This window comes from Periplaneta americana, chromosome 8, assembly GCF_040183065.1.
Source record: "Periplaneta americana isolate PAMFEO1 chromosome 8, P.americana_PAMFEO1_priV1, whole genome shotgun sequence".
NCBI classification, from domain to species: domain Eukaryota; kingdom Metazoa; phylum Arthropoda; class Insecta; order Blattodea; family Blattidae; genus Periplaneta; species Periplaneta americana.
The window spans coordinates 109,333,496-109,349,294 of NC_091124.1; the positions used below are offsets into that span (position 1 = coordinate 109,333,496).

A 15,799-nucleotide genomic window follows, 5' to 3' on the forward strand; every position below is an offset into this window, starting at 1 on the left:
GCGCAGAAGATACGACTGGACCCAAATTGAAGCGATCGCTCGCCGCCATCTTGAGGCGGACGGAAAGCAATGCTGATAGAACGCAATCGTAAAACAAACTGAGATTTATTACTATACAACATAAAAACAACCAAACATGAACCTAAGAGTAACAAGTATAAATATAAATAGTAAAACGTAATTACCTGCATTCTTGTGGCATAACATCAAATAATCAAATATATTAATCCTGCAACTGTCAGTCAATCATCTTCGTCGTCTTTGTGACTTGGGCGTATTGATATTTACATAATTCAACATATCCGTAGGATGGGCTTCCTGAAATATATTTCAATAACCGAGTGAGAACATTAACTTAATCTTGCACATTGTGTGCATTTTGCGGTCGTGAAAAATAGCGGACGAAAAGTAATGCTGATAGAACGCAACCGCAAAAGACACTAAGATTTATTACTATACCATAAAAAACAACCTAAAGCTAAAGCTAGAAGAGTAACAAGGATAAAAACAAATATAAACAGTGAAACGTAATCACCTGCATTCCTGTAGTAGTCTACAACAGCAAATAATTGAAGAAACTGGAACTGTCAGTCAGTAATCGCCATCTTTGTGAACAACAAATATTAAACTGTTATGCTAAAACTGTCAATTAAAAATTCTTGTCTTCGTGACCAGGCCTATTCATATTTACACAATTCATCAAATCTGTACCGATGGAGTTCATGAAATATTTAATTAATCGAGTTAGGACATTAACTTAATCTTGCACACTGTGTGTATTTTGCTTAGGCCTAATAATAAATATTTCAATTATCAAGGAAATGCATCAACTGTTATTATTAAATCGAATATGTGCAAGCATGTCAAAATATTGTAACTAGGCCATATCTAGCTAGTAAGAAAATACTTAACCAGATTTATTTTGCTCTCACCTATTGATTCATAAATAAAATTGAGTTAGAGAGATGCTGTCTAACTATCTTCTTGTGCAAAGCAATACTGGTGGTGAATTAATGGTATAAATTTATCGCGTTTAACAGCAGATAACCATTTACTGAGAAGCTCAGGCTTTTGCAATGGAAAACTAAAAAGAAAGTTTGCGCTTACTCCTATAAAACATTCTCTTCTATTAACACAATAAATATGTACTAATGTTCTCAGTCGTTTTACAATATCCTAATACATTATATATGTAACTAACTTACTTGTGAAAATAAATTTCCGAATCCTTCTTACGTCGATTCGTACAGTTGTATGCGGCACAACTATGCACCATGATTCCACTTACGGAATTTATATAGGAGTACGATGAAAATAAATGATAAAAGAACACTATTTGTAGACTACAGTTGTATGCAGCACAAGAGCACACGATGGTTTCACTTATAACAAAGAAATATGATTAAAATACTATATAAACACTATTTGTATATGCCTCCTATGTAGCACAGTAGTAGGTCTACACTGTGATTTCACGTATATCACAGGAGAACGATTCATTTAAACTACATATATAAACACTATATACACACACACACACTATTGATTAAATTAATACGCATTTACTCCTAACACATTCAATAATACTGAATAACCTTCTATATTATTTCAAATTAGGCAGAATCGTGATGTAAACATATTGTAGTCACATGGCACTCATCCTCAAGATGGAGATGCGCGAAAGTGTTCAATTTTTGGTCGAGGAACAGCGCTCGTAGTGAGTCTAGGTTAAACTATAAAACGTCTTTGCCATGACCTAACCAGCGAATAGGAATTTAAGTTGGAATTATGAAGGGAAATGATTGCGTTGTCAGTATGTGATATGGCGGAAAGCGAATGCTGTCGGTGGTGCAGCGGCCTAACAACACTGGTTGAGACGTCGGGCTCGGCTCAGAGTGAAAATAGTATTTTATCATTGAGCTCACTGGAGCTGAGTTATTTTAAAACGTGTCACGAAATGGCGTTCCTACGCTCATAAATTACCAATATTCCTTTCCTGTGTTTCTTGAAATAATGTTTACGTACCACATTGATTTTCATTTTTTTTATTTACATAAACAATGATGCAAAACCGAGCGAGTTGGCTGAGACGGTAGAATTAGATACTCGCATTCGGGATGTCACTGGTTCAAACTCTGTGGCCGACCAATCTGACTGGGGTTTTTCATGATTTCCCTTAGTCATAAAGGCAAATGTCAGGTTGAAAATTTACATGGCATGATTCATCACAGCCTCAATTACCAATACGATAAACATGAATCAAAATCTATAATTAGTTACATGAACACAAGCCATCTACAACACGCTATAGAAACAGGAACTCAACAAGAGTAAAAACGGCCTACTGGTATACCTACACATTCTAAACACACAAAATGACTACAGATGTTAAAGCGTGTATAAAAAAGTTAACAAGGAAAAAAGATGTACAGTGAGGTTAACATAAAAATTATTTTCGTACATAATCCACTCTATATTGACATTAATTTGGAGTTATTTATTGAAGGGTGCATTCAAGACTAATTTAGAAAAATGTTAAACGAATTATCCTTGAACAAAAAACGGATGTTCCCTTAACCAAATGATCCTATTTTAATTATTTGCACGTGAAAACAATTAAGAAACATGTTGAAGAAATTATCCTTGCAGGAAATGAGTGCTCTCTGGACCAAAATGATTGTGTTTTAATTATTTAATTACAATTTAAATTAAGTAACATATTAAACAATTTATCCTTCTATCAATCACGGATATTCCCTGGAACAAATGTCGTATTTTAATTATGTAATTACTTTATATTTATTTCTAACACGTTCAGGGAAGTGCACGGGTATGGCTAGTTGGTTCATAAATATAAACGCAACACAAATGAGACATAAAATTGTATTACCTTCTAATAGCATTAAACTCAACTACATATCGCTCTTCCATCGATAGTTTGGACAGTATATCAACTTTCTGTGCGTGAGGGTCTGTTTTAATCATACATTATTAAGCATTTGTGCCCAATCCTCGATTCATTCAGGAGTTTCTGTAGTGACATAAAACCTATATCCATATGAAAGAACTACACTTTCCAATGATGAAAGAATAATCCAAATCGATTAAATAATTTCCTAAGATTGCCTCATACATACAAACACTCTCTCTTTATAAAATACAGTAAAGGTGATATGTTATAGTTGAATGAACACTAATAAATACAATAAGATTGTTAAAGATATTAGTTATGGTGAGACATTTTTCGGAGATGCTTCTCCATCTTCAGTGACTATTTACCACGACTGCAAAACGAAAACAAATGTAACTAATCTCATGTTTAATTATATTACATAAATTAATGACAAATGGAAAAATATAAGATATCTGAATTGTAATATTTTATAAAAGACTTTCAATAACTAGAAAAGTTAAAAAATGATATAATAATTTATAATCAATATTATTATGTCTTCTATATATGCATATGGTAATTAAAAATAATATAGGAGATTGTAAAAAAGTATAATGAAATTAAATAAAAATGTGATAGTAGAACTGACATTTAAAAGAGTTAACATCTTATGATGTATGTACATTCTTATGATAAAAAGTTTACACATCATACATAAAAATAAATAAATAAATAAATAAAAGAAGAATGGACAAAATTGTGATTTGGATGAAAGACCCACTGGATAGTTCAGATGATCGAACCGCGTTGTTGCTTGGCTTAAAGGAGACTAACTGAGATGAGGGAAAGGACAGAAATTACGTTGACTAATACTATGTTAGTCTTTTACTATTCAAATCGGAAGTAATATAAAAATCAAAGAGAATGTTTTTTTCGTAAATTGCTTTTTCATTCAAATTATGAGAGTTAATGAATTGGTCTTTGTATATTTCAATAGATTACAGAATATTTAATAATTTACCTTTCCTATTAGTATGTAAAATTTCCATATCTGAGTTAATGTCTGTAAAATAATGTTGATTATTGTATATGTGTTCACTGAAAGCAGAATGAGAGATTTCATGGGAGCTATTTCTATGTTCTTTGTATCATATATTGAAATTTCGGCCCGTTTGACCTATATATGTAGCGTTATATTCTGGGAACTGACAATTTAATTTGTATACACCTGACGAACTGAATTTATCGAAATTGCTAGTATGAAATTTATTAAACAGAATTTTACCGATGGACTTATTAGTCTTGTAAGCAATATTGAAATTGAGTTTTTTAAAAGAGAGTGGTAATATTGTAGACATATTGATTGGAATAAACAAAGCTGATATAATCTTTTGATTCTTTATTCTTGTTAAATGTGTGAATATTTTCAATTGTTTTTTTTTTCAATTTACCTGTGAAATGATCTTGTCTACCAACATCGTGTTATAGCCATTGTCTATTGCTATTGCATAAATGATGTCTAATTGTTTATCATAATCAGATTTGGGCAAAGGAATGCTAAGTAATCTATTAATTATACTATGCAATCCTGCTTTTTTATGCTACAGTATTCAGTGTGATTTGAATGAATGGGGATTAAATGCGTAGTCTGGGTGGGTTTTTTTGTATATTTTGTAACGAAATTTATTGGCTTTCCTTTCTATTGTTAAATCCAAAAAATGTAGAGAATTGTTGATTTCATCTTCTTTAGTAAACTGAATCCTAGGATGCATAGAGTTTATGTTATCTAACAAATTTTGAGAATCGATATTTTGGTAAATTAGAAAGGTGTCATCAACGTAGCGTACCCATTTAACAATGTTTTGTGTATTGGAATCTGTGAATTTATTTTCTAAATCATTAAGAAAGATTTCTGCTAGAATCCAGATAATGGGGAACCCATAGGGAGACCATCGGTTTGTTTATAAAATTTATTATTGAAAGTAAAATAGTTTTGATCTGTGCAAATACGTAATAACCTTGTTATTTCTTCAATTTCTATTTTACTGATATTTTGCTCATTTAACTGTAACATATCACCTTTAATGTATGTTATCAAATCTATGAACACTGCATTATTGAACTAACATGTGTGTTTTATCTTTAAATACTCTCTCTTTATAATAATATTTAGTATATTATGAACACGTATGAATATCATCCGTATAAAAATGGTTGTTAAATGAAAATTAATCCGATTGTTATCCGCTTTAAATAAATGCAGAGTCATTTGTTTTATCTTTATTACTCGTATAATATGAGAGGGCAATGACATAAAAAGCATTTTTATTTTAAAGTTCATGTATCTCGTTAAATATCAGTCGTATCAAATTTTGCATAGAATAAAACATATGGGAAATCACTTCTAAAGAAAATTTTCTTATGTAAAATTTTTTCATGAAAATCAATAATAAGGGAGATATTTTGATTTATTTAATTCAGGTCCCCTTATAACCCCCCTTTTAAATAAAGTATTTTCAATGCCATAGAGCCTAAAATCTAAGTTACAACTAATTCAATTTATATTCCAATTTTCATCTAAGTCGGTTCAGTCATTATCGCGTGAAAAGATAACAAACATCCAGACAGACAGACGACATGCAAATAAAAACGTCAAAAACTCGATTTTTGGTTTCAGGACAGTTAATTATGGGTGTTAACACTAATTATTCTTGACAAATCTAAAACTACCAGAAAACTTTCGGTTACAGATTTATTAATAGCGTTGCTTACGAGATTATACAAGCTGGCGCAAAGCGCTTGAAATACTGGTCTAAAGTTGTTTCCTCGTAATGAAAATTCCGCCGCTCGGAGCGCTGTTCGGTCCTAGTTATTCGTAGAAGAACACTTAAATGACATTGATATTTGGGACATTTAAAGGACTCACCGTTGCTTATTAAATGCTTCGTACAATAATTTATGGTCAATAGACGTAATTTCAAAACTTCTGCGTCTCAATTATATTAAAATGAATGGCTGTCATTCTTGATATTAAAAGATATTACATGTTATAAACTAAGGTACTACCTACCTGTTGTTGAAATCATACACCGTACCTTTTCGGAAATAATGAAAGAAACTTACTATATTCTACATGAACACTGTAGTCTACCCTTTTCACGTATTTATTTATTTCTACCCTTTTCACGTATTATTATTATTATCATTATTATTATTATTATTATTATTATTATTATTATTATTATTCGAATGAATTAAGGAACTGTATTATCTTCTATTTCCGTGATTTCATAATTTAATGATTTGTAAGTGGGCCTAATTTATCCCTTTCTTTTTTAAAAATTTATTGTTGTTAAAGTGTTATGATTTTTACTAATGCAAACAGCAGTCACAATATATGATTACTACAATTGTGCGATTTTTCTTGCACACCTTACAGTGATGAAATAAATATATAATAGGCCTGCTGATTAACCTGTAGTGGATAGTAATAGCAAATGCTATGACATTTTCGTTTGTGTAAACAGTTTTTAAATTAGGAGTTAGAATTAAATTAATTAGGAAGTTGGTCTGCAATATATGTGATTAGAAATGGTTTTCGAATTTGACCATTTCCACAAAACATAAACAAATATCTCAGGGGCAACTTTTTTTTTAGAATTTTGCCGCCCATAGGCACATCCGCATCTGCTCTCCCCGATCCCCATTTCATTTTTAGTAATGTCTGCATCTCGCTCCCCTGAGCTATTTTCTGTCGTCACTCATGGCATGTCAATTTAATGAAAACATAAACTAAAATCTTCGGTACACCATGCAGTGATAATTGTACTTCATCACAACGAATAATTGTAATAATAATTATTTATTTTTTACTCGTAATATCGTAATAATATTTGATACCACCGGCGTAGCTCGGTCGGTTAAGGCGCTTGCCTGCCGACCCGGATTTGCGCTCGGGCGCGGGTTCGATTCCCGCTTGGGCTGATTACGTGGTTTTTTCCGAGGTTTTCCTCAACCGTAAGGCAAATTTCAGGTAATCTACGGCGAATCCTCGGCCTCGTTCGCAAAATATCATATCGCTATCACCAGTTTCATCGACGCTAAATAACCTCGTAGTTGATACAGCGTCGTTAAATAACGAAGTAAAAAAATATATATTTGATTGGCTTGGAGGATGAGGGAAGTACGTTACACAAAACTCGGCATAATAGGCGGAGTTATGGTGGGGCATGGGGGGGGGCCGCCCCCCCCAAACTTATCTGAACTCTTTTTTTTTTTCTATTAACATTAGGAAATATTGAATGCAATAGACTTTTCTTGCTTTTGTTTATGATTAAGTTTCTGTGCTTAAATTGACGAAATAATGTCTTCAGATCATGTGTCTAGACTATAATATTTATTTTAAATTACTGAATGTATAAGAATATTTATACCTCGTTTGAGGAATAGAAGCACTGTAATGTTTCTTTTGCAACAGCCTCCAGTGTTAGAGGTCTGCAGCGGCCATCTACTGAATTAGGTGTTAGTGAAAAAAAAAACACCATAGTCCCATGTTAAAGGAGTGAACATTTTCAGTAGTTTTCATAAAACAACCATAGTCCAAAGATTTTTTTGTGTAAATAGCCATTTTCCAGGAAGATAGTACGATGGTAGCATTTACAAATATATCACATTCATAAACAAAAACAAGGATAGTTTTTGAGTTCAATATTTTGTAATGTTAATAGAATAAAAAAAGAGTTCAGAGAAATTTGGGGGAGGGGCAGTGCTCCCACATACCCTCCCATAACTCTGCCTATGGTCATGTCCTATTATAATTTGTAGTAGACCTACAGTTGAAGTCCTACACAACTCTGTCCGAAACGTCGTGGATATGGATGTAACACTAAAAGAAACATGCACCCCCAAAAATACTTTTATTAAACGATCATATTCCGATATACTGTACCAAGGTCACGGTCAAGCTATAACGGGGGAGTAAGTAAATGATATTCCCCGTAACCTCGTTATATTGGGATTCTATGGTTTTGCTTTGCCTCCCCAAGGAAACGGTTCTCTCTCCGCCTATGCTCGGCATGCTCAACATTAAAATCGTATCCTAAATAATGCAAATCGTATATGTGTCAATATTCAGCAGTAATAATTAATCATTGTCGTGGAATATTTCGCCACTATATTAATGATGATTGTAAATCATACTCTTTTCCTCGAATGACGCTACTGATTGTCTTAAGGCGAGACAAACTAAGAACTATACTAGTTTAATGATAATGATGATGATGATAATAATAATAATAATAATAATAATAATAATAATAATAATAATAATAATAATAATATGTGAAAGTAGAATACACCAGTAGTTCACTTTCAGCAATTATAACAAATTAGATGGAACGAAATCTGAAGGAAAAACACGGAACTGAAAACAATCAACTTGTCAAAGTAAATGAACCAGATGAACAATGTAGTTTGGAAGCAAAATTTTTAATTGAACAAATTCGGACTTTCGGGAAACAAAATTGTAAATTCCACTAAATGACCCTGAAAATCTGCATACTGATATTTAACAAATCATCAGTAAATCTCAAATAAGAGTGTAATAATCTTGTCATGTTTATAATCTTCGTACTCGATCAGTAATGCAAAATTAATCAAAGAATTTTCACGATACACAATGCTTAGTAATGGAACTATTAATTATCATTTAATAGGACTGCGAGGCGAACCTAGCGGCAGAAATTGTCATGACGCTCAGAAACCCAGTCTCAATCGTGCTATGCTCCAGCTTGTATAATCTCGTAAGCAACGATTAATAGTATAGATAATGCCGGACAGTTTTGTATTGAGATGTATCTTGAACATCTTCTGTACTGTCCATGAGAATTCTTACTGAAAGAGAACCTATTGAAAGAATTGTCAAAAGGAGGGCTCTGCTAGGCCCTACATTATGAAAAAATGACAACTCCCCAATGATCCAAAACGGTTACAATCTGGTAATAAAGATAATAATAATAATAATAAAAAATAATAATAATAATAGCAGACAATTCATTGATAACACAGCTGGATATTATTGAAAAAGTTCAAGACTTAAGACTACAATATGATCTACCAAGAGCTGATGCTGCTAAGCTTATTTATCCATTTCACGAATAGCACTTCCACAAGTACAATGTGAGAGTTTCGCGAAGAGAAAAATCGATTAACGATATATGAGAACCAAAGCAGTAGATAAATTACATCAGCGATATCCTGAAGAAGAATGGATACACATATATACATATGGTTCATTAATGGAGAAAGATGGAAATGTAGGTACAGGTATTCACAAAAAAAATCTTCCTCTTTAGTCAGAATATAGGACCTTATCACAGCAATTTGACGGAGAAAGTGAAGCCACCAGAGTTGCATTATACCAATTGAATAACTTTATGATCACTTTCCAAAGGAGCGTCATATTCTGTGATTCCAGAGCTACAATACAAGCAATAGCCAAAATCCATGATACGAAAACAAACCATGTATACCATCTCATTGTGTCTTTGGTGGTAATGAAAGGGCAGATTTACTCCCCAAGAGGTATTAAAATTCAACACTTAAGTAAATAAACAACTTCTTATTTTGAAATTAAACATATCATCAATCACAAATTCAAAAACTAACTGAAACACCTGTATCAAATTTCTTGTGAGGGAAAAATTTGGAAAAATCGAATAGACTACAACTCATCTGTACCAGGTGGACCAAGAAGAGAGGCTGTTGCAATCTTTCGGATAATTACTTAGCATGACTGTTTGGCTGCCCACTTACAGCGAATTTCTACCCTCTCATCTCCTGAGTGTCCTCTGTGTCATGAATGTGGCTCCATCATGAACAAAGAACATTAAACCAAATGTGCAAAATTAAGTGATTGTGGTCAGAACATTGTATTGGGGAGCAAGACGGGGAATGACAATATGTCAAATGCCTGAATATTAAAATAATAATAATTTATAATATTACAGATTTATTAATTTGTCAGACAGAATATTATCTGTAATATTGACAATTTCTCCTCAAATATTAATTTATAATAATTCCTATATTTCATACCAGTGTCTAGAAAGTATTCAGTCTTATTAAACTTAACTTAGATTCTTCACAGTATCTTTTAACACTTGAGGATTGGAATAATTACCAGAGTCGTATATATATTTTTATTTTTTCAAGACTAAATTTCTTCCAAGAGGTTTGCCTTATTCTTAAGTGTAAAAATTCATCCAGAAAGCATTTAAAATGAAATTCAGTAATTAGTATTGCTTTATCATTCTGAACAGAGAATTGATTCCACTCGTCAATCCAAACAAAATTCATGAATGATAACACTCTTTCTGATAATGTATTGATTCCCAGTATCCATGAACTTAAAAAATTAGGATGAAGTAATTAAAACTTATGTCTTCATTTTTAATTATTTGAAATGTTTTAGTCCATCCTTACCAGTTTTCATGCCACATTTTTACCAGCAATGTAATTTCGCTGTACATGTATTCCTTACATGATTCACTTCATTGAACACAAGCTCTTCATATATTGAACAGAAGCTTTTCATCAATCACTTCAAATATATTTGTGTTAACTTTCAGAATACTTTGGAAACCATTTTGAATATCACGCCGAGATGCAGAGGCAGGCATTAAAAAAATGTTATTGTTCACGACATCGGAAAAATCGGTTTCTTTGAGGACATCATCATGCACCAGTTAGTTATGTATTTCCAGAACAACAGATATTAAAAATTATTGCTTCTTTCTATTGAACATCTGTTCTTTCGTCAGTCTCAGTTATTCTGCTACTTCACTGTCATAAATATATTATTCCATCCTTTTAATGACGTTAGTGCACAGTTTAAGGTGGATATGAAATAAATTGAATTAAAGAACGGATTGTTCAAAAAGTCTTTTAACATTTAGGGCAGTTTATCTTGAGAAAGAAAATATGATATACGTTGCAGCTAGTGGAAAATATAATAACTGTTTTTCTATCTACCTGAGGTATCGAAAAACGTACTAGCGATATTATTTTTCGAATACCTTCGAAAGTTTTTAAGAAGTTTCTGGACCATAAGTCATTTTAAGAAAAAAAGGAAAATGGACATCAAATGTAAAAGGGACGTTTGGTGTCCATATTAGGCCTACTCCCCTCTCGGGAAGTGGAAAGAGGCCGAAGAAAAGGACAATCCCGTTAAAAACGGGAAGTCTGGTCACCCTGCTAAAATTAAGCAGCAACGATTCATTTTAAGTGTATAACTGATTAGCAATTACTAATGCCTATACGTTTGTCAAAATGCCTTTTACAAGTAAATAATTATTTTCATAGATATAAATCTGATTTGGGTGAAATCAAAGCGATAGGGCCAATTTTTATTTTTCATATTTTGCCTTGTTGAGGCGTTACTTACTAATTCAATAATAAATGGCTTATTTATTGCCGTTTTAAAACAATATTTCTTATTTATTTTCAATTTTCCAATTAACTATAATGTAATGTGTATGAAATTGAAACACACGAAATAATCACTAACTTTACTCACAGTAGTAAATAAAAGTAATTTATTTCGGTCCTTAATCTGCTAAAAATCGTCCTTTAATACTATTGGTGTAATGTGAATAATGATCGACAATCCACAGTTACAAATATAATATAATATAATTTTAAATTATTAAGCTGTTCTCATAGAAATTGTCACGTAGCATTTTCAACTATTTGCTTTCATATTTTCAAATATTATTGTTACAATTTTGTGCTACATGTGTTTATTATTGTAGGAGAAAGAAATTTAAGTGAGAAATAGTTATTGTCGGGTGAAACAAGTTATAAGATCTGTTAGCTAGAATTCCTAAATTCTGTAAACTATTGAAAAGTAAACTTCATGCTTACGTTAGTGAATTTGATGCCCATGTGTTTTCAACAGATGGAACAATTTTGTTATGTACGGTTTGTGAAGTCCACCATTGTGGCTGAGGGATTAGCGAGTCTAAATCCGAACCCAGTGGGCCCGGGTTCGATCCCCGGTAGTGACGAGTTGCCTGGGTGATGTTTTTCCCGTCATTCCTATGGATGAATATCAAGTAACTTTTTCAGGCGATTGGAACCTCACTCATCTTCGCCACTTCCTCTCCCCCAACATCTTTTCATTCATCATCCCGTTACTTCTGGTTTTCAGATCGCTCTACACGCGGCCCTCCGAAGCTGCTGGCACTCCCGACCGGCTTTCGTGGATTGTATTCATGTGACGATGGATAGCTTCTGCAACGGAACCGGGGCAGACCTTCTCGGGGGAGGACTTCCGCCTCGGACCGTTAAAAGACCCCAGATTGTAGTGCGTGAGATGTTCCCTTCCTCCCTACTAACAAAGAAAAGTTCGTGAAAGGACAGTTAATCACGAAAAAAAAAAAGTATTTCATAAGTCAACATTTGTGTCAACTACGAAGTAAAAATGTGAGTTATATTGATGCAATTTAAATTTATTAACAAAATATATGTATAATGGCTTTTTAAAAATTATAATGTCTTTTTAAAATTTATTCCCTCTTTGCCCCTCTATTTTATTTGTTACAAATGCTTAAACATCCGAGCTCTCGTAATTACTTATTCAGTAACACAGTTGTTGTTTAGTCAACTGTCCGCAATGTTGCCAAAGAAGGAACAGGAAATCTCCCTATATTATATTTAAATCCCCCTAAAATTCATAGAAACCCTCTAATATTATTAATTTATACTTGGAAATATGCTACATGAAAAATTACCAAATGTTATTAAACACACACAATTATAGAAAAAATATTCACATATGCATACTAACATGCAATAGAATAGATTACTCAGAGAATAATTCTGTATGTCCTTGCACTGGAAGACTATTCCTTGAGAAATTAATTTTGAATATCGGTTAGATCCCCTAAAACTAGTTCGTCTCCTGTGGATAGTTCTGTCTTTTTATGATCATACATAGGCACGCTAAACTTCTGCAACATTTTTAAGGTGACTTGAATTGATTAAAACATATTATTTTCTCTCTCATCAGGTAGTATCTCACTGTCAATAAACTATTCGTTAGTTCAAGGGAAAGTTTATTTCTTAATTTGTTCTTTAAAACACTCAACATGAAAAATGCGCGTTGAATAGTAGCTTTAGGAATTGGAATTGTAATTAAACAAATTGCATGCTTGGAAATATTGCCAAAACGTGCTCTACAGGCTGCATCTGTTCCGTATATACTAGTACTTAATCCCAGAATTCAGTAGAGCTAGAAGTATTCTACCACTCACTGCTTGTATTGTAAGTTATTCCATTTAGATACAATGTCATCTATCATCTCTCGCACATCTGATCTACTGAAATTAAAAGAAAGCTATATAATATGTTTTTCCTTGGATGAACCTACAGATGGATACGACATTGATATAATTTTTAAAATTTCACTTCTGTAGAGTCATACATGCCGAAGAGACGATTCATGATCATGATATTCATTGTTGAATTACACAATACAGTAGTTTCATTATAATAATTTTAGAAATAAGTTTTAATGACGTGATGTACAAAAAACTGTAAAAACTCCTCTAAAATTTCTCTCCCCTGAAAATCCATCTAAAATTTTTATCCCCCTAAACCTTCCTTTGGAAAAGCGTTTTCCCCCCAAATTGAGAGGAAAACCCCGAAGTTAGTAACACTGAGTCTGTCCAAAGACAGGTCTGAACCTCACAAGTGATACCAACATACCATTACTTATAAGGCAATTAGGAGTAGGGTGGCCACAGTGTGCCTCAAAAATAAAACAATAACAATGTGTATGTGTGCATGGAACAGTAACAGACTCAGGAACAATTCGATCCATTAGTAGCTGAACAATCATCACAAAATATTCACAAGTTTTAAGTTAATTATTGTAAGAAACGTCAGCGTCGTAAGGAAGGTATAGTAAAATTTTTACCATTTCAATATATAATCATAGGTATCTGCAGTTTCGTTTATGATATACAGAGTGTTTCCAAATTAGACCGACAAACTTTGGGATCGGATAGATAAACTTCTTTCAAACAGTTTTTGTTAAGGAACCCATGGAATGCAACACTTTATTTCAAAGAGGAGCTTATGTCGTTACATGGTTCGATCGTACAGGAAGGGATTGAAGTAATTAGTTACGTGAAAAGTGAATAAACAAAACATTAATGTTACAGGCACAATTTATTGACCCAAACATACAGAAAAACACAAACTAAACAAAGCGAATGTAAAGGAAAAACACTCACTTCACTGTTAAATGAGAAGGATGGATCCATTGGTTTACTGTCTCATCACTACAAGAAGTGCTGGAACACATATTCATTGACTTCCAGACAAGCATTATTTAGACGTGTCATACTTTGTCGTATACTTTCAAAGTCGCCAGGTACTTTCCTGATTTCAGCTACTGCCCAGACAATGGGTGTTGCAAGTTGTTCTTCAGAGTCAACAGGGATTTCATGATACCGAGCTCAGGAAATAAACAAACGCGGTCGAAGGATAATACTGCGCTGAAGAAGTAAAACTAGATGGTAGCATTAAACCCCTCTTGCACTGAAACGAAGCGTCCGCGCCCATGGGTTCCTTAACGAAAAGTGTGTGAACGAAAGTAATCTATCCGATCCAAAAGATTGTCGGTTTAATTTAGAAACACCCTGTATATGTCCTATTGTTTGAATGTGGTTTGACCATGGGGAAAAAGTCTAAATCGGTTTCAGTGCTCTACGTCAAATACAGAGGTCTCAAAGTTCCAGGGAATTTCAAAGTACAGGAGAAATCGTATTATACCACTTTAGTTTTACAACAGCTGGAACGATGTGGGTTATAGCAGTGCGGATCTGTTATTCACCTTGAAAAGTATTGGACAAACGTCATACAGTCTGCACATTTAAACAACTCGTTTTGCATTGACTAAAATGCATAGTGGTGGAATCGCTCCCTCTAAAAATAGGGAGAGGGGGAAATACAGGAAATCATATTTGCATAGAACTTACGGAAAACTGGTTTATTTTCATATTTCTACAGCTGTTTCCCTGGAAATATTGATAAAATGGGAACGAGATGGTAATCACAGAACTGGATCTTGTAGGAATGTACAGAAAACTTATAACCCAGTAATCATTATTTTCTATGGTTTTGTAAAACTGAATTCGTAAGCAACAAAATGAAACGAATAAACGCAATGTAAAGTCTCTAGATATATGAACATTCAGGGTTCGAATCCGTCGGGGCAAGTTACCTGGTTGAAGTTTTTTCTGGTGTTTTCCCCTCAACCCAATACGAGCAAATGCTGGGTAACTTTCGGTGCTGGACCCCGGACTCATTTCACCGGCATTATCACACCTTCATTTTATTCAGACGCTAAATAACTTGAGATGTTGATACAGCGTCGTGAAATAACCCAATAAAATAAAAATAAATAAAAATAAAAAATGAACATTCATGTATGATATGTAGTAATAAAAATGCTTCCTTTATTGATTTTGCTAAGTTTTATACCTATATGATACAATAAAATTGTGAATGTTCCTGAAAAGTTTCTTTTTATTACATATTTTTACCTTATTGATTGTAATGTTTAGCTCTTAGATTAGAGGTTGTTCTATTCACGTGGATACCGAAACGTACCACAATGAAAGCAAACAAATTGTAGATATATTGGTTTGGTTACGATTAATGAAGCAAGTATATCGGACAGCTTGTGTAAGGAGAATGTTACTGGTTCTTTACCTAGATTGTCTAAAAAAAATGTTCGTTTATTATTTATGACTACGTATGTCAGTATGAGAAACTGAGTTAAGGGGGCAATAATGAAACAGCAAATATTTTAAAATTAAAAGGGAATCCAGTGAGTAA

General features: G+C 33.0%; 1 protein-coding gene across 2 annotated transcripts in view; it reads right to left on the reverse strand.

The window, feature by feature from the left end:
• The window catches only part of FMRFaR (FMRFamide Receptor), a 1,501,661-nt gene that overhangs the window by 1,016,636 nt on the left and 469,226 nt on the right, over nt 1–15,799 (reverse strand). The gene's annotated exons all lie outside the window — the stretch shown is intronic.